The sequence below is a fragment of the Desmodus rotundus genome, chromosome 7 (assembly GCF_022682495.2).
Source record: "Desmodus rotundus isolate HL8 chromosome 7, HLdesRot8A.1, whole genome shotgun sequence".
Classification (NCBI taxonomy): Eukaryota; Metazoa; Chordata; class Mammalia; order Chiroptera; family Phyllostomidae; genus Desmodus; species Desmodus rotundus.
In genome coordinates, this window is record NC_071393.1 from 113,732,671 (window position 1) to 113,756,651 (window position 23,981).

The 23,981-nt window shown below is 42.6% G+C and overlaps 1 protein-coding gene across 26 annotated transcripts in view; it reads left to right on the top strand.

The window, feature by feature from the left end:
- Window positions 1-5,964: 5,964 nt before the first annotated feature.
- The window catches only part of SIPA1L1 (signal induced proliferation associated 1 like 1), a 323,108-nt gene continuing 305,091 nt past the window's right edge, over window positions 5,965-23,981 (top strand). For 15 of the 26 annotated variants that reach the window (XM_071222024.1, XM_071222026.1, XM_071222025.1 and 12 more), the window contains exons 1-2: window positions 5,965-6,101; window positions 6,685-6,744. The gene's annotated coding sequence lies outside the window, so the exon portion shown is untranslated. Of the gene's footprint in view, window positions 6,102-6,130; window positions 6,745-6,944; window positions 7,084-12,911; window positions 13,116-23,981 lie in introns of those variants that run through there. The other 11 variants (XM_071222033.1, XM_071222028.1, XM_071222039.1 and 8 more) reach the window with 7 other exon arrangements.

The following is a 23,981-nucleotide window of genomic DNA, read 5'->3' on the forward strand; positions in this document are numbered from 1 at the left end:
CCGAATAGCAAGGTGTGTTCTTCCCTTTCTGAGGTCAGGTAAAGCCAGTTAAGTGATTTCACCATGCTCTCAGGATGGGAGCTCTGATTCTGTTTTGCTATTAAATGTCATTTGTTTATCCCAAAAACATTTATTGAGTGCCTTGCTTGTGAGAGGAACTATGACAGACATTAGGGATTTAAGAGTGAACAAGACCTATATATATCTTGCCTACAAAGAATTCACACACTGAGAAAACTCTGTGTATTAGTTTCCTATTACTGCTGTACTAAATTACCACATATTTAGTGGCTTAAAACAACACTAATTTATTATCTTATAGTTCTAGGGGTCAGATGTCCAAAATGAGTTTCATTGGGCTACAATCAAGATGCAAGCAAGGCTCTACTCTCAGAAGGCTCTAGGGGAGAATTCATTTTGTTTGTCTTTTCTAGTTTCTAGAGGCTGCCTACAGTCCTTGGCCCGTGGCCCCTTCCTGCAATATCAAATCTGGCAGGGCAGCATCTGCAAATCTCTCTCGGACTCTCTGTCCACGGCCATATCTTCTTCTCTGACTCAACTCTCACTCTCCTACCACCCTCTCACGAGAACCTTGTGATTATATTGGGTCCGCTTAGATAATCCTGGATAAACTCCCCATCTCAAGATCCGTAACTTAATCACATCTGCAAAGCCCCCTTTACCATGTAAGGTAACATCCATTGGTTTCAAACATTAAGGCATGGACATCTTCGGGGGGGATCGGTCTGCCCACCATACTCTGCTAGCCCTTTCACTTTGTCCCCAAAACAGCCCTATTTGCTCATTCAGCAAACATGTATCTGATGCCTCCTATGTGCCAGGCACTGTTCTAGGTGCTGGGGATACAGCAATAATAGAGAGCAGTAACACAGAGAACATACAGCTCCTGCTTTCATGGATCTTACACTCTAGATGAGAGATAGATGATAAAACAACAGTTACACAGTATGTCAGGGTGATGAGGACTCTAGAGAAAAATAAACTTGGGGGAGGGTCTGGGAAGTATGGGGTTGGGGTGATTGCTCTTTCATAAAGGGTGGCTGTAACAATCAAAGTCTGGTTAGGAGAACAGAAACCAATCTTGGTTATTTAAAAAGAGGGAATTTAACTCAGGGGAACTATTACACAGGTGGTGGAAGAGTTGAGAAGCTAACCAGGACTATGAGGCACCCCAGAGGTTCTTAACACTAGACAGCAGCTGCTATCACCCATGGGCTAAAGATGTGACCAGAGCCTGGGAATGGTGCAACCTGGGGCCAGCGAGGAGATGCATCTGCTGCTGAAACACTGCCCAAGGCAGAGAGAGAGGAGAAGAAAGGCTGGCCTCTTCCAGCTGTCCAAATTCCTCTCACGCTTCTCAAAGACTAAACCCAGCAGTAAGCCCCTCGCAGAGGACCCTGGGAAACAGTCCAGGATGGGATGGTGATTGGGGGCTGTTTCAGACATAGAAGGGGAAGAGAGGGAACCAGAGAGCAAGCAGGCAAATGACTTAACAGAGATTTTGAACAGACACCTAAAGGAACTCAGAGAATGAGCCATAAAGTTATCTGGGGAGAAAGCATTCCAGGCAGAGGAAACAGCAAATGCAAGGTCTGTGCCTGGTGTATTCAGGGAATAGAGAGAAGCCAGTGTGGCTGGGGTGGAGAGGGAAGGAGGAGAGGGAGCAGATGAGACCAGAACTCTAGATAGGAGTCAGAGAATAGCACAGTGGTCTCTAGAGCAGAATGGGAACTTTGGCTTGTTCTCTGGATGAGATGAGAAGCTCTGGTCATGTCTCTGCTCCAAGGCCTTCCAGGGCCTCTCACCATCTCTTAATACAGAAGCCACATATAGAAATCCTTTCAAGGATGACAGTGATCAGCTTCTTCCCTGCTACTGAGCCCCACAGTGAGGTGAGGATGGGAACTGACCACGGGATTTAGAAAGGAGGTGGTCACTAAGGGCCCAGAGAAATTACCCTTTCCCTGGAGTGGTGGGTGTGAAAGGCTGCTCAGAATGGATTCAAGAGACTGGGATGAGAGGAACTGAAGACATGAAGGCGAGTGTGGAATAACATTTTGAAGATTCCAGTGGTAAATTGAAGTAGAAGGAGATATGAAATCTAGAAAATGTTTTATTTTTACCATGAAAAATGTTACAGCACACTCATAAGCTGTTTACGTGATTCAATAGAGAGGAAAGATTTCCGGAAGCAAGAGAGAGGGGCAATGTCTCCATCCGCGTCCCTGAGTTGGAGGGGATGGGACTCAAACACGGGTGGAGAAGTTAGTCTTTGCTGGGAGCACTGAGTGCATCCGAAGCTCCAGGAGAGAAGGATATATGCAGACAGATGCATGTAGGTTGGTAAGAAGGAGCGTGTGCTGAGTTCTCTTCTGATTGCTTCTGTTATACCAACGAAAGACAGGAACAACTGTTAGCTGTGAGTAAGCTGGAGGCTTGCTGAAGGGGGAGAAGGTATGAAATAGTCCTTGAGAAGAGTGGGAGAGTGGACAAGAAAGTGTAGTATCTTTGCTGAGGAATATTAATTGATTGTAAAATAGTTGGTGTTTTAAACATGTAAGGAAAGCTGTTATGAAAATGAGAGACTGAGGTGTTTTAAGACATCTAGTAGTATCCAGGTAAATAGTTATACCACTTAGGGCTAAAACAATAAAACCCTAGAATTGAAACAGCACTGGATATCATTTAATCTTTGATGATTTGGAGGCACTTTGGTTCTTTTTAGTAGTTGAGTCATTTTTCTGAATATTAGTTAATGATGCCCTGTAGATATTGTATATAGCCAATAACAAGAAGTTTTGAACTTACGATAATAGGATGGATAAGCCAGATTTCAACTGCAAAACATGCAGATGTGAATCAATGTTTATGTTATTTAAAAAATATATCAATTTTCCTTGCTTGGTAGGCTTCCATGTCAAAATTCTTCCCATATTCAATATGCTAGGGAGTGTTGTTGAGTAAGAGTGAATAACCAGAGGGTAATGCATTCAACCACACTTTAACAAACTAAGAAGGGAGCAAAGAGGGAGTGAGATGGTATAAAAGACTGGATGCTCACCTTATCGCTAAGAAAGGTTACACAGCCCTTAGGTTGTGGGGGAGGGGTTGTGCAGAGATAAGAGGAGCCTAGAAAAGGAGCAGACAGGAAGTGGGCTGAGATCTAATCTGTGCTTGGCAAACTCTCTTTTCTTCATTTCCTTTTCCTGCCACCCCTTGTCTGCTATTTTGAACCGTCTGGCTGGTCATGGAGGATATTGAAGGAGTCTCTGACCCAGAGAATGTGCAGAAGCTGGAACCTTAACTTTGGTGGATATTGCTTGCCTTTTATTTCCCTCAAAAACATTGGTGAAAATTCTGCCACTATTGAGGGATAAACAGTAGCCCTTGAAAGAACAGTTTTTCTCTGGAACAGTTGCTACTAGTTTACGACGCCTGAAGGTTAGGGAAGTTATCTTTGTAAGTTGAGGCCCATACCCATTTCTTGAGACCCATCAGAAACACTGAATAAAGTGAATAGATTTGGCTAGCACTTGGGTCAAGTATTTCACATGCATCAAATGGCTATCTGGAAGTCATAAAACAGGTGGCCCTGAAATTGTACTGTCTGGTGAATACAGATTGGCAGCCATCCTTTAAAGGGCAAAACTATGCTAAAAGTTGAGCCAGAGCAAATGAGCAACTGATTGTGTGCTATGCTATGAAAGATGGTTCTTTAAAACTCATCAACAGCTTGACAGTGATGCTCCAAAAATTTTATAGTAAAAACACCAGTCTGTGGCCCTGGCCAGCTAGCTCAGTTGGTTAGAGCGAATCTGGATGACGCTCTAACCAACTGAGGTTAGAATACCTCAAGGTTGCTGTTTCATCTCCTGTTAGGGCACATACAAGAATCAACCAATGAATGCATCAGTAAGTGGAACAATATAAATCAGTTCTCTCTCTGTCTCTCCCCCCCTCTAAAATCAATCAATTAAAGAAAAAAACAGTCTGTGAATTTAAGGCCTTCCTTAATTTCTTCCTTCCTTTCCTCCCTCCTTTCTTTCCTTTCTTCTTTGGCTTCATCCTTCCCTTCCTTCCCTCCCTCCTTCCTTCTTAAAGCTATTTTGGTGGGGGTGTGGAAGTATTTAGTTTGGATCTTTGGTTTGAGTTAGCATACTTATTAAATAATAAGAAATGTGTTTTGAGTTAGTGTAAAAGCAAACCAGCAACAATGGGTTTCCTTTGAAATTACCGTAACATGGTCAATATTTTTATTGTTTTTATACTTGAGACAAGAGAACTTTAAAATCAACTTGTCAACATGTAGCTAAGCTTTGTGAAACTGACCTCTATAAAATGAAACACTCATGTTGTTTTTATTGTTTGATGTAAAAAGAAAATATCTGTTATTTATTGGAACTTTTCCTATGTCTAAGAGCTACAGAATTTTAAAGCTGTAATGCCCTAGTATCTGGGCTACCTTCATTTTACAGATGAAGAATCAGAAAGATTAAATAACTTCTCACAGAGACTCAATTATTAGTGACAGAAAAAAACTCAAACGCTAGTTTCCTGACTTTGTCTAGTGCTTTTTATCACTGTATCACAGGTTTCCAATATAAAAACTTTCATCCGCCTAGCATTTAAGCTTGTATGTAACCTAAAAGAGTCATGTAATTTTTTAGGTTTATAATTCAATGGGATTGAGTTAAATAATGGTTTCCCCATATTGATGTAAATAGGGATGGAATCGATTTCTAAAATTGATAATATAATTCATATACCATGGAATCAATTTTCACTCATCCATTTTGAAATCTAAAGTTTAAATTTAACTTCTATTTACAGCATCTATTTTATTTAGGTAGTGGGTATATAAAACCCCCAAAGAAAAGTTTCTAAAATTAAAAGAAAAAAATTAGGGGTGAAAAGATTTCTTGTTCATCCTTAACAGCATTTTGGAGTAGGTAAGAAGGCATATGAAGAAGCTCAATGATTAAAATAAAATGCCCCCCCCACCTGTGCTGATTAAGATTTTTATGAAACAAAGATGGAGAAAGGAGGGATTATAACTATTAAAAACAGACACATTCTGTGGGAACGGAATTGAGAGGTTAGTTTAGTAGAGCCAAAAACACAACTGTGGAGCAAAAACTTATATTCTAAGCTGAAGTATTTTTCCAGAGTAGGGCGAAAGAAAAGTTTCCGGACTCATACAGGTTATCGCTCACCCCCCTCGCCACACACACATTAAGTAAATATCTACTATGTACCAAGCCTGTGGAAACCCTGAGAATACCAAGATGAATCAGGCAGATCCTCAAGGAGCCCAGTCTGATGGTGGTGGTGGCGAGACTTTGCACACGGGGTGATGGGTGGGGAGGGAAGAGAGGGGGAGGGGAGAGAGGGTATGGAGTGCGTGGGGGTTGAAGGATGATATTAAGGGGTGGTTGAAACATTGAAAGAAAATATATATGGTAGAAATTTAAGGGTACAGATATGCACAGACTTCTTTGGCAGAAATCTGCCCCAGAAACTCTTAAAAACAATTAGCCTCATTTGCCAGATTTAGCCAGCTCTCCGGACGCTGGTCTTCTACAGATGTCTTCTCTGAGTAAGTCTAAAAATCCTCCTCCCGCTTCTAGCCCTCGCTTTCCCCCACTTTAGGGCGTCGGGTAAGGGAGGGGGCAGGTTGAGAGCTGCAACCACGTTTGCAGCCTCTGCTCCCTGCAGGAGACAGGAATCCAGGGCTTTATCGTCGTCATAGCAACTAGGAGTTTCCGCGGTCCTCCACCTTCCTCCAACTCCTACTTCCCCCGTCGGCGCGCCGAGCCGCCACTTCTCTCGCGAGATTTGCGCGCACCGCACGAGCAGCCGGGCAGTGATCTCACCCGAGACCTGGGGAGGGGGTTGTGAAGGAGGGGACGGAGTGGGGCGGGGAGGGGAGGGGAGGGGAGGTGGGGGGAGGGACGGGAAGGGCGAGTGCAGCGCCGCCACCGCCGGCAACTTTGTGAACGAGTTCAGTGCGTGCGTGAGCGAGTGAGCGAAAGTCAGTGCGGCGCTGAGTCCCCGGGAGAAAGGTCCCTGGGGAGGGCCAGGTCTGGGCTTCAGCGGCCGCCCCCGCCCCCCACCCCGGCCACTCTATCCTCTCCTGCCTTCGTGGCTCCCTCCCCGTCTCCTCCCCCCGCCGATCTTCCCTGGCCTTCCTGCCCCCGTCAGCAGTTACCTGTCCCCCTCCCCCACTAGGCACGCATCTCCCCTCTGCTAGGCGCCCACCTCGGAGCTCCGGACCCCTGATCCCCAAACGCCGCGCACTCGCTTCCCGCGCCGGCCGCCCCCTCAGCTCTTTCTCCTGCGGGTGGGGGCAGGATGGGGGGCGCTGAGTATCCACGGCGGCGCGAGCGGGGACCCGAATGCCCAGACAATAGTTGATGCCTGGGGACGGGGCACCTCCGCCCCCTACTTCGCCAGGGACGTGCTCCCCGCCGGCTGCTCTCCAATCTGCACTCGGGGTCCCCTTCGGAGCCCGGCTTGGGAGTTTGACTGATTCGCCCCCGCCTTCCCCGGGTCGCTCTCAGCTCGACGCCCGCCCCAGCCCGGCCTCGCTGCCTGCGGTTCTCTGCAGAGGAGGCGGCGAAGGAGCGCGCGCCGACGGTGTACACGGTTTCTCTTTCTCCCCAGGGAGAGCGCGCGGCGGACCCGCCCGGGACGCGCGGCGGCACGGGGAGGCCAGGCCCAGCGGTAAGTGGCTCCCGCGCCCCGGGTCCGGGCAGGGGAGCTGGGACGCAGGACTCTTGACAGCCCCCACTCCATTTGTAGCCGGGATTCGGGTTCAGGACCCGGAGCGGGACACCGGGAGGCCGGTCAAAGTTTTATTTCCGATTTGGTGGCGCGCTGATAGCTCAGCCGGGCGGGGGCGAGTCTGGGCTGTGCGCGCGCGCACCTTGGAACCCGAATCTGCACAACTATCCGACTAGCGCTTGCGGGAGAGGCTGGGAGGTCGGCGCCCGGGTTGGAGTAACTGTGCCCACTCCGCTGCTCTGGTCTCCACCGGGCGACCCTTCCCTTTCATTCACCTGGGTGAGCGCTTTGCAGGCTGAGCTAGAGGGGCCAGGCCGAGAGGTTCAATCGTGAGATTGGGGGAAGAGGAGCTCGGTGCTGTGGGTGGTTAATTTCTCTTCTGGGGGTTTGGGCGGGGAGTGAAATTTCGGGATGCTCTAACCTGCTGCGAGTACGCCGCGAGAGGGCTGGGGAGGCGTGAGGGTACTGCAAAAAGAACTTTTCCTCCCTCGCCCCATCTGTTTCCAACTTCCCTCCTGGCCGTAAAGAAATTTGCGTGGCTTTTTATCGCTCCACGGCATTTCTAGGAGGACAAGTAACCGTGTTGGGCAGGTTGAAATTTCATTGGGTTCACCATTTGGAAAACACGTAGACGAGGGAAATGGCTATCTTTCAGGGAAAATGTTTAACTGAGCCGTTGGTATTCGTTTTGAAGGGAAGCCTTTGGGGACTGATAGCTCCTAGACGACATTTACCTGATATTTATTTTTCATGACGGAAGGCATCAGTCCCTGAAATTGTTACTATCTGACAAACGATTCTATTTCTAAACTGTTACTACGTGCTAAACGATTCTATTTCTAAACTGGAGCCAGTGATGCGATGCGAATTTCAGAGTAAAGGTGTGGACTTTCATCAGGTTCCAGGTCTATCTGGATGAACTGGGGTTGCAGTTTCCTCTATAAAGCAAACCTTTCATGTTGAAACTCTGACTCAGACTCTTAAAGCAATTGTTTTTATACTACTACTCTGTGGGAATTAAGTGTCAACTTTCTCTTGTTTTCTCATAATGGGCTCTTCGTCCTAGGCGAAGGTTCTCTGACTTAATCTTTTGGAAGAGTACAAGATTAAGTCCTATGGAATCAATTCTCTGTAGTAGTATTTTTTATTTTATATAATCTTGATTGGATGACTTTCACTTTTTACTTTTTCACCTTTCGAAAGCTGCAATTAAGCCACTTTTACGAAGATGGAACAAAAAGCCGATGGGACTAATATAGAACAGTGGTAACAGCAGTAGTTTCAAATAAAAGGTTTACATAAAGCAGTTTATGGTCACTGATGCTCTATTAGATGACATCAGTTATTAACAAGAATATTAATGTTAAAGCATTTTTCCCATAGGATAAATTATTGATACTAAAGCATTAGCAATTAACAGTGCATCTAAAACGACTTGGGTGATGATTTGCACATAAATGGTTAAGGGGCAAAACGAGAGATTTGGGGGGATGAAAGGTTTCACGTGTGTGACAGTATTTTATCTCATTATGCTTACGGGAAGGACTGTAGAAGTTGACTGTATCATTAGACTTCTCTTAGTTGACTTGAGAGAACGAGTTTGGCAAGTGGCTCAAGACAGTCAGTAGGTGTTGCTGTTAGCTTCTCTGCAGTTGCTGGAACTGCTCATTGAGTGTAAAATTGCAACTGTAGTGCAAGAAACTTAGATCCGAAGCATCAGGCAGTGTTAGTAGTGACTTGATTATAGAATTCCATGGCACAGTTGACTTGAACACTTGGTAATAATTCCAAATCACCTCACTGAAATTGTATATTGAGATTCTTTTAACTTTAAACTTCTTTCTTCTTTTGACTCACATCACACAAGTTCATATCTCAAATTCAGATGCTCCTCCGCCCCCCAGTCATTTCACTGTATCCCTAACCTTTGGAGATTTGTGGTGAGTCAAACAGCGTTTAGTGAGTGCGGCTCTCTGGAAGTCATGCTCTTGGTTAAAGTGTGTTCCTGGCCTCAAGGAACTTCTTTGCAGTGGGGCCATTTGTAGTAATCTTTCCTGGTTTGGTGTTTTGATACCTTGATGCCCAATAAAGGTTTTGCGTAGCAGGCAATTATTTTTGAATTTTAACTTATTTAAATTAATTTTTGAAATAATTAAAAAATGATTTTTGTAAAATAGTTCTGAAATAATGAAATACTGAAGTATTTGTTCTCAAAGGTCTGGGCTTGAATTTTCCAGCTATGACAATCTTAAAAAAATAATTGAACCTTTTTCTGAACTGTCTTTCTGAAAAGCTTTTTTTGCAGAGATGGGCACAATACTTGCCTCACAGCTTTGCTGCAAAAATTGTGTGACTTGGTAAACCATAAAGGCTTACCTGCAGTTGTGTTTGCTTACTTCCTGATGAACAGATTCATAGATTGTTGGGAGCTAGACGGGGTTTTGAGCAAAAATCATTTGGCCCATCTTCCTTCTCCATTTTACCGATGGGTAAACTGACAACCAGAAAGTTGAAGTGATTTGTTGAAGGTTATAAAACTAGCCAGTGATCGGGTAATTCATGGAAGGCAGGTTTTCTGAGTTAACTGTACCCCTGTTTCCTGTTTTACTTCCCCTACCTTAGAGCCTATTATGTTAAAATTTGTTTACTACTTTTTTTCCCTTCGCACTGAAGTGTACAGTGTCCATGACACGTCTGAGATGAGAACAGCAAAACTTAAGGAAACAAAATCCGCATAAAGATTGAAAAGCTATGAAAACAGCATTGATACAGTGTTTGGTAACTAAGCTTTAGTTAGAGTTACTCAAATTACAAAGTTATGGAAAAAGAAATTATGAGTTAGTTGAAGTATTTACATGGCAGAGCCTGTAGGCTTTTTGTAAAAAAGGAATCTTTGTTGACTCAAAGTACAATGTACTTGTATGTTCTTTAGAGAAGCCAAACTTAATTTATTCCAGTTTGCCATTTTCTTCCCTTTTTAAACTCCTTTTTCATTTGTAAAAGAAGTGGTTGTATCTTTCTCATCTCTGGAACAGTGGCAACTTTTAGATCTTCTGTCTCAGCTATGTGTAAGGGTAACCAGGGGGCAGGGGTTGGGGGTGGGGAGGATCAGTCAGGTGGAAGGATAACTGCACAGAAAACAGGAAAATGTAGGAACTTCCTGTTGAGAACGTGACTGATTTATGTAGCACTACCCTACCTTCTAGTGGGCTAATCTGAGCCAGGAGACAAGAAACATTCCTGCCAGTTGGGTGACTGCCCTTTAAATGAGGGCTCTCCTGGTTCCGGGGGTGGTATTCCTTCAGTGCTCACACGGAACTTTGTGTCTTGTTCCCCGTACAGTGCTATTTAAAATGTGGATGTTTCCCTATCACTTGAACTTGACAATCCAACCTTCTATCCACTGCACTTTTACCTTTTTTTGGTATAAAGTAAATTGGCCTCATTGGAAGTGGGGTTTTTGTTTTTTTTTTTAAAGAAACCCCCCCCCAAAATAACCCTCCCCCAAAACCAAAAACATAATAAAACAAAGCCCATGCACTCACACTTCTGTGGCACTTTGTTTTTCAAAGCTATATACCGTTTATCCTTGAACCACACAGGTTTGAACTCTGTGGGTCCACTTACACATGGATGTAAAAAAAATAGCACGAATATATTGTCTCATAATTAATAATACTCATTTTTTTTCTAGCTTTATTATAAGAATACAGTATATAATACATGTAGAAAATATGTGTTAATCGACTATGTTATCAGTAAGATTTCCGGTCAACAGTGGGCTATTAGTAGTTCAGTTTTGGGGGAGTCAAGAGTTATAATTAGATTTTTGACTGCACTGGTGGGTGGTTGGAGCCCTTCACCCCTGCATTGTCCACAGGTTAACTGTATATAAGTGAATTACGCTTATTTATGGAGCTTATTTATTCTTTCGGAGTGAGTCAGAGAATCTGGGTAAGACTCTTGTTTGGCTCTCTTAAACGTAGACGCTCTGAGTGAGGGGTGGACTCACGCGAGCAGGCGAGGGTTTGCGGTCGTAAGGGGCAAGTCTATCCCGTGCATCTTTTGTGGATAGAGGCCGGTCCACATCCATTTTCTCCTTTTATTTGAGCTTGAGGAAAGTAAGGTGAGTTCAGCTACAAATGGAACGTGAATGTTTTCTTGAAGATACAGAGAGATGACACCAAAATTACACAGGGGGACTGTCAGGGGCTTCCTTGGTTGGACCTTAGTAAATAGCAGTGTTTGGTGGGTGTGCCACTGAGTCAGGGGAAGCAGTTTCTCTTTGCCTCTAGAGATCTGTGATGAGAATGTTCAGCCTTTAGATTTCTAATTTGTTACTTGTCATGTTGCACTAAGTTCAAAGGGTTCTGGTATGCCTAACTTTAAACTGTGGGAAATGGGCAATTGCATAATCGTTAGATTTCCCTTTTTCTTTAATTCAGGAGAGGCAGGGGGAGAATGCATGCTTGTTGAAAAATGCCAGCTTAGAGAGGAAGAGTTAACGTTTGTACAAACTCAGGGGTCACCCAGAGGCAACTTGAGCAGACAGGACATCCCTCCGTGGGGGCCACTGGATTCCTTTCTCCTCTGCTCCTCCTGGAGAGCAGGCCCAGGTTAAATGAATTTCACAGACCCAGTAGTGAATATTGGTTATTCCTCTTTCCTCTGCCCACGTTTCCCACAAAGCCTTTTACCAAAGCTACAAGTATAGTGATTGATTTTTTTTTTTTTGTGGTTTAGCATCTTGTTTCCTTTTAGAATGAATTCTGAACTTCTCAGAATAAAGCTATTGAGAAATAAAAAGCAGAAGGCTGTGTGCTGAGTGATCATGTTCCTGTAATCAAGACTTGACTATAATCAGTATCTTTTACTTTGTTTGGCTCCTCTATTATTTTTCCATAATTCACTTTTTTCGTATTCTCCATTATTTGCCTAGGTAGGAATTCTAGTTTGATATATTGTGAGATCCTTGCATTTCCTCTAACAGTCTTAATTCCCAGAACTGATTGATTGACTATTTGTATTTATAAGTTTATTTTCAGTTCTTGATGCTCGCAGAGAAACAACTAATAATTAAATGGTGGTATTTATCGTACCCCTTTAAGAAGAGAGCGTACTTATAAGGAGACGCCTCTGAGATATGTAATTACAAATTAATAGAATGTTCTAAAATTTTCACCCCATGTGGCTGACTTTTATTGCTTGTTTCACTGGTGTGTACTCAGGAAAAAAAAAGGAAAGCAATATTTTTCCATGTTTTTTTTGCAAGAAGTATAAGGTTGTGACTTGTTAGAATCACGCTACTTTTCTTTTGAAGGCTTCAGAAACACATGTTCTTGGCCTTGAAATGAGGGTTAGTGTGTAAGTTGATTTGACTCCTCCCTTTTCCCTAACCATCCATCCTTCTGGCTGTTCTAGTGAAGACCTCAGAAGTTCCTGCCAATATACTTTGCCATCCAGCTTCTGAGTAGCTGGCATTTTATGTGTAGAGAGAGTTTTCTCTGTGCGTATGTAGGTTTGGGGTGATGTTTGACTCCTGGCTCATGATGTGCCTTGGAAAACCTGTTAGGAAGGCTTTTCCCGATTGAGCCTGAATGTAGCCCTTAACCCTGTCTCCTTTCCAGTTTGAGAAATGCCTGTGATTCTTCAAAGGGTCTCAGCGTTAGTTTATTTTTAAAATTAGGATCTGAGTGCTGATCCTTTGTAGTAGGAAATGAAGGATAATAACTGCGTACCCGAACTGTTTCAGTAGATAAACAAGAGGTTTTGGACAGCTGCATGATTCACAGAAGTCCAGGAACCTCAGCCCTAACAATCGCTTTTAGCAGAATTGTTCTGCAAGCCATTTTCAAGATATGTTTAAAAATAATGGTTTTCAGTGGCTTGGGTAGGATGTGTTTGGGGGAGCAGTGAGTGCTGGGTGGAGACCGCGGGGGGGGGGGGGGGCGGAATCGCAGTGAACACTGAGGCTTTTCTCTGGGGGAGCATGCTAGGTCAATAGGTGGTTTGAAGAAACTTAGTAGGTGGTTCTGTTGGGCTTCTCTCCCACCCAGTTGAGAACACAATGGTTTTTATACCATTTTTGGGTATGTGCTTGACAATAGGTAAATAAGAGCGGGCTTAAACCACAAAGCAACTGCCTGAGCATTGAGTGAACTTCATGTTGGATGGGTGAAGAAGAGGGCCTCCTATCCTCTGTACAGTTCATTGATTAACAGAAACAAAGGACAACTTGGAAGAAATTTGGAAGTGACTGTCCATAGCTGAAAGGGCCGGGCTGCTGAACCCCTGCAGTGGAGGTAGGACACGTAAGTCCAGTTGGAATGGCCTGTTGTCACTTACTTTTTTTTGTATTGGGGTAAAAAAGCCCACCACGTAAAACTTACTATCTTAACCATTTGTAAGTGTACAGTTCAGCCGTGTTAAGTATATTCATACTGTGAAACAGGTTTCCAGAATGTTTTTATCTTACAAACCTGAAACTCTACCCATTAAGCAGCTTCCCATTTCTCCTTTGCTCATCCCTGGCAACCACCTCATTTTACTTTCTGTTTCAATGAATTTGAGTATTTTAGATAACTCATATAAATGGGATCATGTGATATTTGTCTTTTTGTGGCTTATTTCACTTAGCAAATGTCTTCAAGGGTCGTACATGTGGGCATGTGACAGGATTTCCTTTCCCGTTAAGGCTGATTAATACTCCATTGTATATACACCACATTTGTTTGTTTATTCATCGGTAGATGGGTATTTGGGTTGCCGCCACCCCTTGGCTGTTGCAAATGGTGCTGCTGTGAAGATGGGTATACAAATATTGATATCTCTTTGAGACCTGAATTTCAGTTCTTTTGGTTATATACCCAAAAGTGGGACTGCTGGATTGTGTGGTAGTTCTATTTTTGATTTTTTAAAATAACATGCATACTGTTTTTTTATAGAGATCACACCATTTTACATTCCCACCAGCAGTGTACAAGAGTTACTCCTCATCCTTGCCAGCACTTACTTTTTTTTTTTGATAGTAGCCATCTTAATGGCTGTGAGGTGATATTTCATTGTGGTTTTGAATTGCACTTCCCTGATGATCAGTAATATTGAGCATCTTTCATTTGCCTGTTGGTCGTTTATAGCCACCTGCAGAAATGTCTATCCAAGTCTGTCCGTTTTCTAGTTGGGTTATTTGATGTTTTGTTGTTGAGTTTTAGTTCTTTATATGTTCTGGATATTAACCCCCTTAACAGATAAATGGTTTGCAAATATTTCTCCCATTCTGTAGTTTGCCTTTTCGCTCTTTTGATGATATCCTTTGATGTGTGAATGTTTTTAAGTTTGGTGTAGTTGTATATATCTGTTTTTGTTTTTTTTGCCTGTGCTCTTGGTGTCACATCTAAGAAGTCATTGCAGTGTCACGAAGCTTTCCTCCTATGTTTTCTTCTAGGAGTTCTATAATTTTAGTTCTTATTTAGATCTTTAATACATTTTGAGTGAATTTTTACATATGCTGTAAGGTAAGGGTTTACCTTCATTCTTTTGCATGGATATCCAGCCCCATTTGTGAAAGAGACTGTCCTTTCCCCCCTGAGTAGTTTTGGCATCCTTGTTGAAGACCGATTGAACATTTGAGTGATTGCTTATTTCTGGGCTCTCTGTTCTGTTCTGCCGGTCTATTTGTCTTTACACCAGTGTCATCCAGTTTTTTTACATTAGCTTTGTAATATATTTCAAAATCAGGAAGTATGAATGGCACTTTTAATTTCTGCTGTTGTAGGGGTTGAGTAATAGAGAAGTAATAGGGAAGTCAGCAATAGAAAAACAATTCAAATGATTTTTCATTTTTTTGAGGGAACCAGACACACTTAAAAAAGTGAGGTAACATGATTTAAATGGCAGACGTATGCAAGGCTATCGGTTGGCAACCAGTATAGTAAGAGCTGTGGGCCAGCAGTTCCTAGTTAACAAGTGCTTTCCCAGATATTTAGTCCAGTGGCTTGGGAAAGCTTCAAAAAGGTGATGGGCCTTGAACTGATCTTGAAGATTGGCTGTGTACTTACATGTGGATGAATACCCCAAACCATCTGGGTCAGCTGCCTCGCAGTGCTGTGGGGAAGTCTTTAATGAAAGCCTCTAGTAGTCATGTCAGGACTTTCATTGGGCTCAGTTATTATAAGCACTGTCACTGGTGGTATTTTTTCCTTGACACTATATTGACTCTCCTATTCCAGTCTAGTCGTTTCTGATTTTTCATATCTGTTCATTGAATATCAGTGGGCCACATACAAAGACAGAGTACTTAGCCACACCACTGTTTTAATTTGTACAATGTGCAAAAACCAGAAAATTAACCTGTTTGGGTTGTGTAGGACGAATCGAAGGAGAGAGATTTGCCACAGCAGCAAATTGAGCAGCTGCTTTAATAAATAATTTAGGGTACTTAAGACCTACTTTCTCACCTTCTTAATAAAACAATGGGGATAAATTTGATTGGGTATATTACTTGCAGGGACATTTGTAGAATTTCTACGGAGGAGAATTGTAGTACCCTTACATATAGTAGGCTTATAATAGAGAGTTATTTAACAGTGACCAAATGAATTTATGTTCACATGGGTAGGCCCCTAGGCAGTAACTTACTCATTTATCCCATAAATATTTATTGACTTCTGACTTTTGGTGAAGATGGAGGCGTAGGTGAAAACAGCTCGCTTCCTTGCACAACCACAGCAAAAATTACAACTCAGCTACAAAACAACTTATCACACAGAATCATCAGAAAATGGAAGTCCAACAACCAAGGAATTAAAGAAGTCACATTCATCCAGATGGGTAGGAAGGGTGGAGATGTGGAGGTGTGGAGACATGTGACTGGTGGTCCCACACCCATGTGTGGTAGATCAAAATTGGGAGGATACCTTGGGAGCAAGGGATCCCAGCCCCACAGCAGACCACCCAGCCCAGGGTTCCAGTGCCAGGAAGATAAGTCCCAATAACTTCTGGCTATAAAAACCTGTGGGGGTTGGGGTGGCAGAATAAACTGTGGGATTCTCAGGCATCTCCTCTTAAAGGACCCACCGCAGACTTAGGACTTAACGCAGACTCACTTTCTCTGGGCTCTAGGACCAGGGCAGCAGCTTGAAGGGCACCAGTGGCATATGGGGAGAAACTGAAGTGTCTGGCATCAGGGCAGGTGCTGGGATACAGCTTCCTTCTGGACAAAACTCCATAGCCCAGGCAGTGGCCATTGTCCCTTTTCTGAGTCCTCCCTCACAGAGCAGAGACACCATATCTGAGACTCCATCAACCTGGTTCACACGGGTTGCTCCGCCCTGGTGATTACCTAAGGCTCTGCCCCGTCCAACTTACAGGTGTGCTTTTCTACAATTGGCTACACTACTAAGGCAGGGAGTCAAAGCAACTCTACCTAATACATAGAAACAAACACAGGGAGACAAAGAAATATGGCCCAAATGAAAGACCAGAACAAAACTCCAGAAAAAGAATGAAACAAAATGGAGATAAGCAATCTCTCAGATGCAGAGTTCAAAACAGTGCTTATCAGGATGCTCAAGGTACTCATCGGCTACTTCAACAGCTTAAAAAAAAAACCTCAGGCAGAAATGAAAGTTGTATACACTAAGTGAAATAAAGAAAAATTTACAAGGAATCAACAGTGGAGGAATGAAGCCGAGAATCAAATCAATGATTTGGAACATAAGGAAGAAAAAAAAAATTCAATCAGAACAGCAAGAAGAAAAAGAATCCAAAGAAACAAGGACAGGGCCTGGAGTCTCTGGGACAACTTCAAACATATCAACATTTGCATCATAGGGATGCTGGAAGGAGAAGAGAAAGATTAAGAAATTGAAAACTTATTTGAAAAAATAATGAAAGAAAACTTCCCTAATTTGATGAAGGAAATAAATATGTAAGTCCAGGAAATACAGAGAGTCCCAAACAAGATTGACGCAAAGAGAACCACACCAAGACACATCATGATTAAAATACCAAAGGTTAAAGATAGAGAATCTTAAAAGCAGCAAGAGAAAAGCAGAGTTACCTACAAAGGAGTTCCCATAAGACTGTCAGCTAATTTCTCAAAGAAATTTTGCAGGCTAGAAGGGACTAGCAAAAAGTATTCAAAGTGAAGAAAAGCAAGGACCTACAACCTAGATTATTAACTCTTATCCAGCAAAGCTTTCATTTAAATGGAAGGGCAGATAAAGTGCTTCCCAGACGAGGTAAAGCTAAAGGAGTTCATCATCAGCAAGCCATTATTATGTGAAATGTTAAAGGGACTTATTTAAAAAAGGGAAGATCAAAACTATGAACATTAAAATGGCAATAAATTCACAACTATAAGCAATTGAATCTAAAAAGCAAACTAAGCAAACGAGCAGAACAGAAACAAATCATAAATGTGGAGATCATTTGGAGGGTTATCAGCTGGGAGGGGGAAGCAGGAGAATGGGGTAAGGGTGCAGGGATTAGGAAGTACAAATTGGTAGGTACAAAGGAGGCAGGGGGATGTTAAGAGCAAGTATAGGAAATGGAGTAGCCAAAGAACTTATATGCATGACCCATGGACATGACCCATGGACATGAACTAAGGGGAGGATTGCTGGAGGGAATGGGAGGTCCCACGTGGAGGAGGGTAAAGAAGGAAAAGTTGGGACAACTGTAATAGCATAATCAATAAAATATATTTAAAAAAAGGATAGATACAGAGTTCCTGCTTTCATGAGGCTGTTTCTGTTCTCGGGATTACTGTGGTTCTTTTCAGTGTTCTGCCCTGTCAGCTGTTAGAATTTTCTTTCAGTCAAAGGCCGCTTATGTTTATTCTGATCTAAAACAGTGGTAATGGTTTATTATGAAAATAGGCCTATTTTAAATATTCTTTGTGTAGAGGAAGAAACACTAGATAATTCTGCTTTTTGGTTTCCAAGGAGATATGTCTTGGCTAAATTTATTTTATCAAGTGCTTTTCTAAGTAACAACTAAAGGAAACTGGCTTTAATGAATAGTGGTTAAGGTTTTCCTGAGGAACCAAATAAGGTTTTTAAATCTTGGTTTCTTCTTTCACGTCTGCTCCGAGAGAATCTATAAACCTAGTTTTGGCTAATTCTGGATTTTTCCATTGTCTGATCTTAAAAGAGCCATATACCCTTTTTTTGTCTTCTTTCGTTTGCTCATTTGTTTGTTCATGTAACAAATTTTCAATGTGCACTTTTTATATACCAGGTAATATTTTCATTTGCAAAGGAAGAAGGTTGAGGGTTGAAGAATTAAGTTTCCCCAAAGGCCAGCTGTTAAAAATTCTGTGAATATTAGTGTGATTTAGTGGTATTTGGGGCTTTTTGCAGATAGTAGAAATGTTTTTGAAAGAACTAAAGAAATACAAATTTAGAGTCTTTGTTTTGAACTCTAAGATATTTTAGTGAGAAAATTCTGCAGTGCTGGATAATTTTAGCATTAGTTTCAGTCTGATCTGACAACAATCAACACTTTAACTCAACTTTGAGAGTCTTTCCTTGTATTTTTGGTAGAAGACAGTTCTGAATCGAATCTTTCCGCTGTTACTTGTAACACCCTAGAAACTTAATTCCTGTTTCGGGTGATTGGTGTAGTGTCTGCGTGGGAGATTTAGAAATGCTTATCACCTCTAGCTGCTCAGTTCTGAATCTTTCAGAGCTTGTGTCATTTATGTGTGTGGTGGCCTTGAGATATGGTGACATCATGTAACTGAATGCAGAAGTTACACAGAAGATATAACAGCACTGTGATAATTCGCTGGCAGTCATCCATGTTGCCAAATATGTGATATTCAGATAACCCAGCCTGAGTTCTTGTGGCTTTATAAAATGATATTTTCATTTTAATTTGTTGTTAGAAATTCAACAGAGTATTGCTTATGTGTTATTAGATTCAGTTATGCAAAGTAAAACAAAAATTTTCTCTGATGTGTAGTGTTGGCTATTGGAAATCTGGTCTCGTTGTTGCTAAAGAACATTGGAAGATTTGTTGTAGTTCTGGCTCTGATTTTTTTTCTTTCATTACTTATCAGCAACATTCATTGAGCACCTTCTAGATAGCAGACCCTGTCCTCATCCTGGATGTACGTACAGCAGTGAACAGAGTGAGATAGGAAGCCACTAGGTGGTTCCAAGGGTTTTCATGTGACATATTTTTACAGGACAAAACTCTGCCGTGTAGAGAATAGAATAGAATGAAGTGGGGTGGGGGAGGCAAAGGTGAACATGGAAATGAAGATACTTGGGGGTTCTAGCAATAACGTAGGTGAGATGTGATGATAGCAGTAGTGGAGGTGATGAGAAAGGGCTGGATTCTGAGCTCAACCCAAGCGGGGCTGAAGTAGTTCACTGATGGGTGAGGAGAATGGAGTGAAGAAGCGTGGAGTCAGGACAACACCGAAGTTTTTGGCCTGAGCAACTGGAATGATGGAGGTGCCATTTATTGAAGTGGGGAAGACTGGAGGAGCAGGTTTGGGTGGGGAAGTAAGAGCTGATTTGCACATTGGCTGTGAGATGCAGGTGGTTGTGCAGCTGGAGAAGACGGGTTGGCAGTTGGGTAGGTCTACGAATCGTCATGAGCTTCAGCTTTCTCCTTCGTGACATGGAGAAGGTATTTGCACTTCTCAGAATTCTTGAGATCAGATGAGGATTAAAAAGGTAAAGCTTCTAAAGGTATATCCTATAGTGGTGATGTTAGTTCTGGGAAGTAAACTGTTACCATCTTAGGTACTTCGTGGTCTCTTTTGAGCTACGTAGCTCATAGGCCAGAATGAATTGTGGACAGTTGGCACTTGCCCTCCGAAGGCTGGCTTTCTCGCTGAGTGGGTGGAAAAGCTTTCTTGGGTGCATTCTGTGACTCCTGGGCAGCTTCTGGGAGGACTTTGGTCCCTTACAGGGTGTCGCGGGCTTCATTTTGTGCACAGCCATTGGAGCACGGCAGGTGCGGCACCAGACTCGCCCTTCATAAACACAGTTTCAGGCGAGCACTATTTTATTTAGGCGGGGGGACAGGGTAGTAGGAAAACAGAAGGGCCCTTTCCTTTCTCCAAGTATTTATTATTTGAGGCTTTCCTTAACTTAGCTCAGGTAACAAGCAAGGTCTCATAGGTCAAAATTACTGGGGAGACCACTGTTTTTGTTGCTTGGTTCAGAATACCTGCTTTTACGAGTATATTCCTAGATTTTCTTTATTGCTTAAAACTTTGTTATAAGCAGGCAAAATATGTAAAATGTATGTATTTGAACTCACTGAATTAAAATTTAAGATACAAGTAAAAATGTTGGAAGAATCAGTCTTGTATTTCAACAAATGGTATTTTGAATCTATTAAATGTTTTTCTTTAGAGGTCATAATACAAATAGTTGTGTCCTTAAAATGTAGTATGTGTTGGTAATTGATTTCTGCCCACCAGTGAGAGGTTGCTTTAGGAACATCTTCAGTCAAGAGTTGCAGGGCTGGTTCTGGGTTCTGCTCGTCCAAGAGGCGGTTCGAGCAGAAACGGTGCTGCTTTTTCCTCACCGCCCTGCTGGTTTCCTCATCTGTCTGCAGCAGCGATTTTCACCCCGTGTGCTGCAGGACGCAAACACGCAATGCCTGACTGTTTGGTCGGGGGCACTGGCCTCTTTTCCCTCAGATTGTCGAATAAAAAAGGACAACAGTTGTTACAACAATAGCTGCCAGTGTGAATGAATCAAAATGATACCTATTTGATTCTCAGATGGGCAAAAAAGATGTTTCGGTGTGTTGAATTTAGTCATTAGTTTATGTGTGCCATGAGATGGAAAAGGTTGAAAATCACGGGATTACAAGATTCAATTGGGCATCGGCTCTCTGTGCCCATGGCAGGTTATGTGACCAAGGAACTGAATTTCTGTGCCTTTGAGCACCTGATGCATGCTGATGAGTGACAGTCGCTGGGAACTCTAAGTAAGTACCCTACGTGTTGAGTGGGACAGGGCAGCAGTGGTTTTAATGAGGGGACGTGTCAGGTAACAGGAACTGTATTTGTCAGTAGGTGTGGTGGAGGCAGAAATTATTTGGGTTATTCTCTGGTATCTTCTGAATGAGGACATCTATGTTACGGTTTTGGTCATATCTCAAATTCATGAAATAGATTTACTCCTCGGCTTGGTAATTGTTGTTCCATAATCTGCTTTTCACGGAATTGGCTAACATTATTTTATTTCAGTTTCTAAAAAACTGAACCGCAGGGATCTAGTGTAATACCACCTGATGTAATTGTTGGAGAACAAACCCATGCCATTGTCTTTTCTTCTGTAGTACATATTAGAATATTTAGATCAGTTGTGAAAAATAATTTTAAAGGAATATATGTTTATTTATCTATTTTAAACATTTTTTAAAGAGTTTTATTTATTTATTTTTTAAGATTTTATTTATTTTTACAGAGGGAAAGGAAGGGAGAAAGAGAGGGAGAGAAACATCAATGTGTGGGTGCCTCTTTCATGCCCCCTACTGGGGACCTGGCCTGCAACCCAAGCATGTGCCCTGACTGGGAATTGAACTGGTGACCCTTTGGTTTGCAGGCCGGCGCTCAATCCAGTGAGCCACACTAGCCAGGGCAGGAATATACATGTTTAAATTGCTATCTTTTCCAAGCTTGATTCTCTCTAAAAGGAATATAACTTTAAACTTAGACTTTCTAAAATATCTTTTAATATTTTCCAAATCATCTGATGGTTTTTATTTGAAGTCTAATAGTCATTTTTATTGGGGAGATAGTCTAAGTTTCTGAAGTCACAGTACTTATTTATGCACTCCTAAGTTTTTTTTAGCACGTTTATTGAGTTACAGTTTACTTACTATTCAGTTCTCCCATTTGAAGTGTACAAGTCCATATTTTTGAGTACATTTATAGAATTGTGTAACCGTCTTCATAAACAATGTCAGAACATCTTCATTACCCAAAAAGAAACACCAGCCCCATTCACGGTCACTCCCCAGCCCCTCTCCACCTCCCCACTCCCATCCCAGGCCACCATTAGTCATCTTTCCATTGTTATAAGTGTGCCTAGTCTGGTTGTTTCACATGAAAGGGACCATGCCAGATGTGGTCTTCTGTGACTAGCTTCTCTCACCTAGCTCTATCAAAGCACATTTTTTTTTTTTTTGTAAGAATTTTAACTTTGTTGGTACGGTTACAGATTTCAGATTCAAAACCAGATATTCCCTGTGTGCTGACACAGAAACTACAGCCTGTGCTGGTACCGGAGAAAGTAGCAAAACCACATTACCATGTGTGTTTGTAGCGTGGGGAGGGAACTTGGAAGCTTTCCTCAACAAAAAGCCACCCAGGCACTAATCCACAAGTGCCCTCAGTACACCCGATGGCACAGTTGTCCCGCCTCTCCCTGCCTGGGCATTGTCTGCTGCTTCCTGAAATTTTCAGATTCTTCTTAGAAATCATTTCTGATTCTTTTCTTTCTTTTACCTTGGTCTGGTCCGGGACCTAGCTTTGCCCCTTTTTTTCTTTTTGCACTGATTCTCGTTTTCACTGTCTCCACTTAGTTTTTTTATCAGCACCATCTTAGAACAGACTTGACTTTTATATCTAGGTGGCTGTAGCAGTCTCATTTCTGACCCCCTTGACACCTGCTGCCCCGTCTCCAGCCCTTCTTGTCTGGTCTGATTACTTCTCATGTATTGTTTAGGTACTTCCTGGAGGAACTACAGTGGTTCCAGCACCTCACCACGTTAAACTCACTCTCCTGCTTGCTTTTGTGACCTTTCTGTTGGGTCTCTCCTTCCCAGTGTATCTGATTTCTCTGGCCTTTTCAGGACTGTGTCTCTGCCTTCATGTGCTGGGCCTCTGCTCTCTTCTTTTCCCAACTGTTGTGACTTCCTTTGAGCCTTTGTTCATTATCGCTTTTAGTTTTTATCCATTAAAATAGTTTCTGGAATCTACTAAGTTCCCCACTCATAGCTGTCTCTCTCTTACCCACTTCCCTGCATGTGATGCCCCTTATCATTGTCTCGTCTCCCTGTCCCCTCTGATGCAATACCAGCTCTAGTTTTATCTGTATCTATCTCATTCTTCAGGTTCTACCTCCTTCACTGATATCTTTTTGGTTTCTGTAATGTACTTTAATTTCTCCCTTTTCTGAAATGCTGTTGTACTGTGTTGTATACTTAAAAAGCTTAGCATTTAATAATTAAATGCTAAGTGTGGCTCAGTGGATTGGGTGCTGGCCTGTAGACCAAAAGGCTGCTGGTTGGATTCCCAGTCAGGGCACATGCCTGGGTTGTGGGCCAGGTCCCCAGGTGGGGGTGTACGAGAGGCAACTGATTGATGTATCTTTCGTACATAGGTGTTTCTCTCCCTCTCTTTCTCCCTCCCTCCCTCTCTCTCTAAAAATAAGTAAATATATATAAAAATAACTCATATTTGATTCATCAAGAATGTTTAACCTGGAGAAAACTCAGAAGGGAAATCATCCACTGTCAGAAGAGTCGAAAATCTGTCGCATGGAAGGAGGCGAGATTGTCTTTGTCTTCTCAGATTCACAGGGTCGGACAGTGAGTAAATAGATACTTGACTGAGCACGAGAAAGTGATTTTCTAGTAGAGCCGTGTGCGGGTGTGGCAGGCGTGCCCAGGCGTGATGGTGCTGGGCAAGGCACTGTGAGGGGCATTCAGATTGTTCCTGGGGGCTCAGTGACATCAGCGCTTCTCAGACTCCACAGAGCCTCGCGGCCCCCTGGGGCGCGTTTTAGGTACACGGATTCTCGGTTTCTGGAAAGTTTGGATTAAGCAGTCAGCGAAGCCCTGCTTGGAAACGTTTGAGATCCTGTGAGTGTCTCATCTGTTTACCAGACTTACTGAGTGCCTGCACGTGTGACAATGGACAGTTGTGGGTTTTGCCTTCAAAGGACCCGGAGTCAAGGCGGGAATGAAGAAGACAGGTAAAATCGTGTGATTTCTGGTCAGGTAGATGTGGATTCTTGGAGGATAGGGACCATTTCTCACTTTGTAAGTTTATTTGCCCCAGCGGAATGGGCACATTGGCATTTATTCTTGGGTGGTAAGCCTGCTGTTTACTGGTTTCCTCCTTGTTGTAAGGCTTGTCACTTGTGTTCTTTTGTGTTCTTTGTTGTTTTCATACACCTTAATTTCTTGATTGAAAA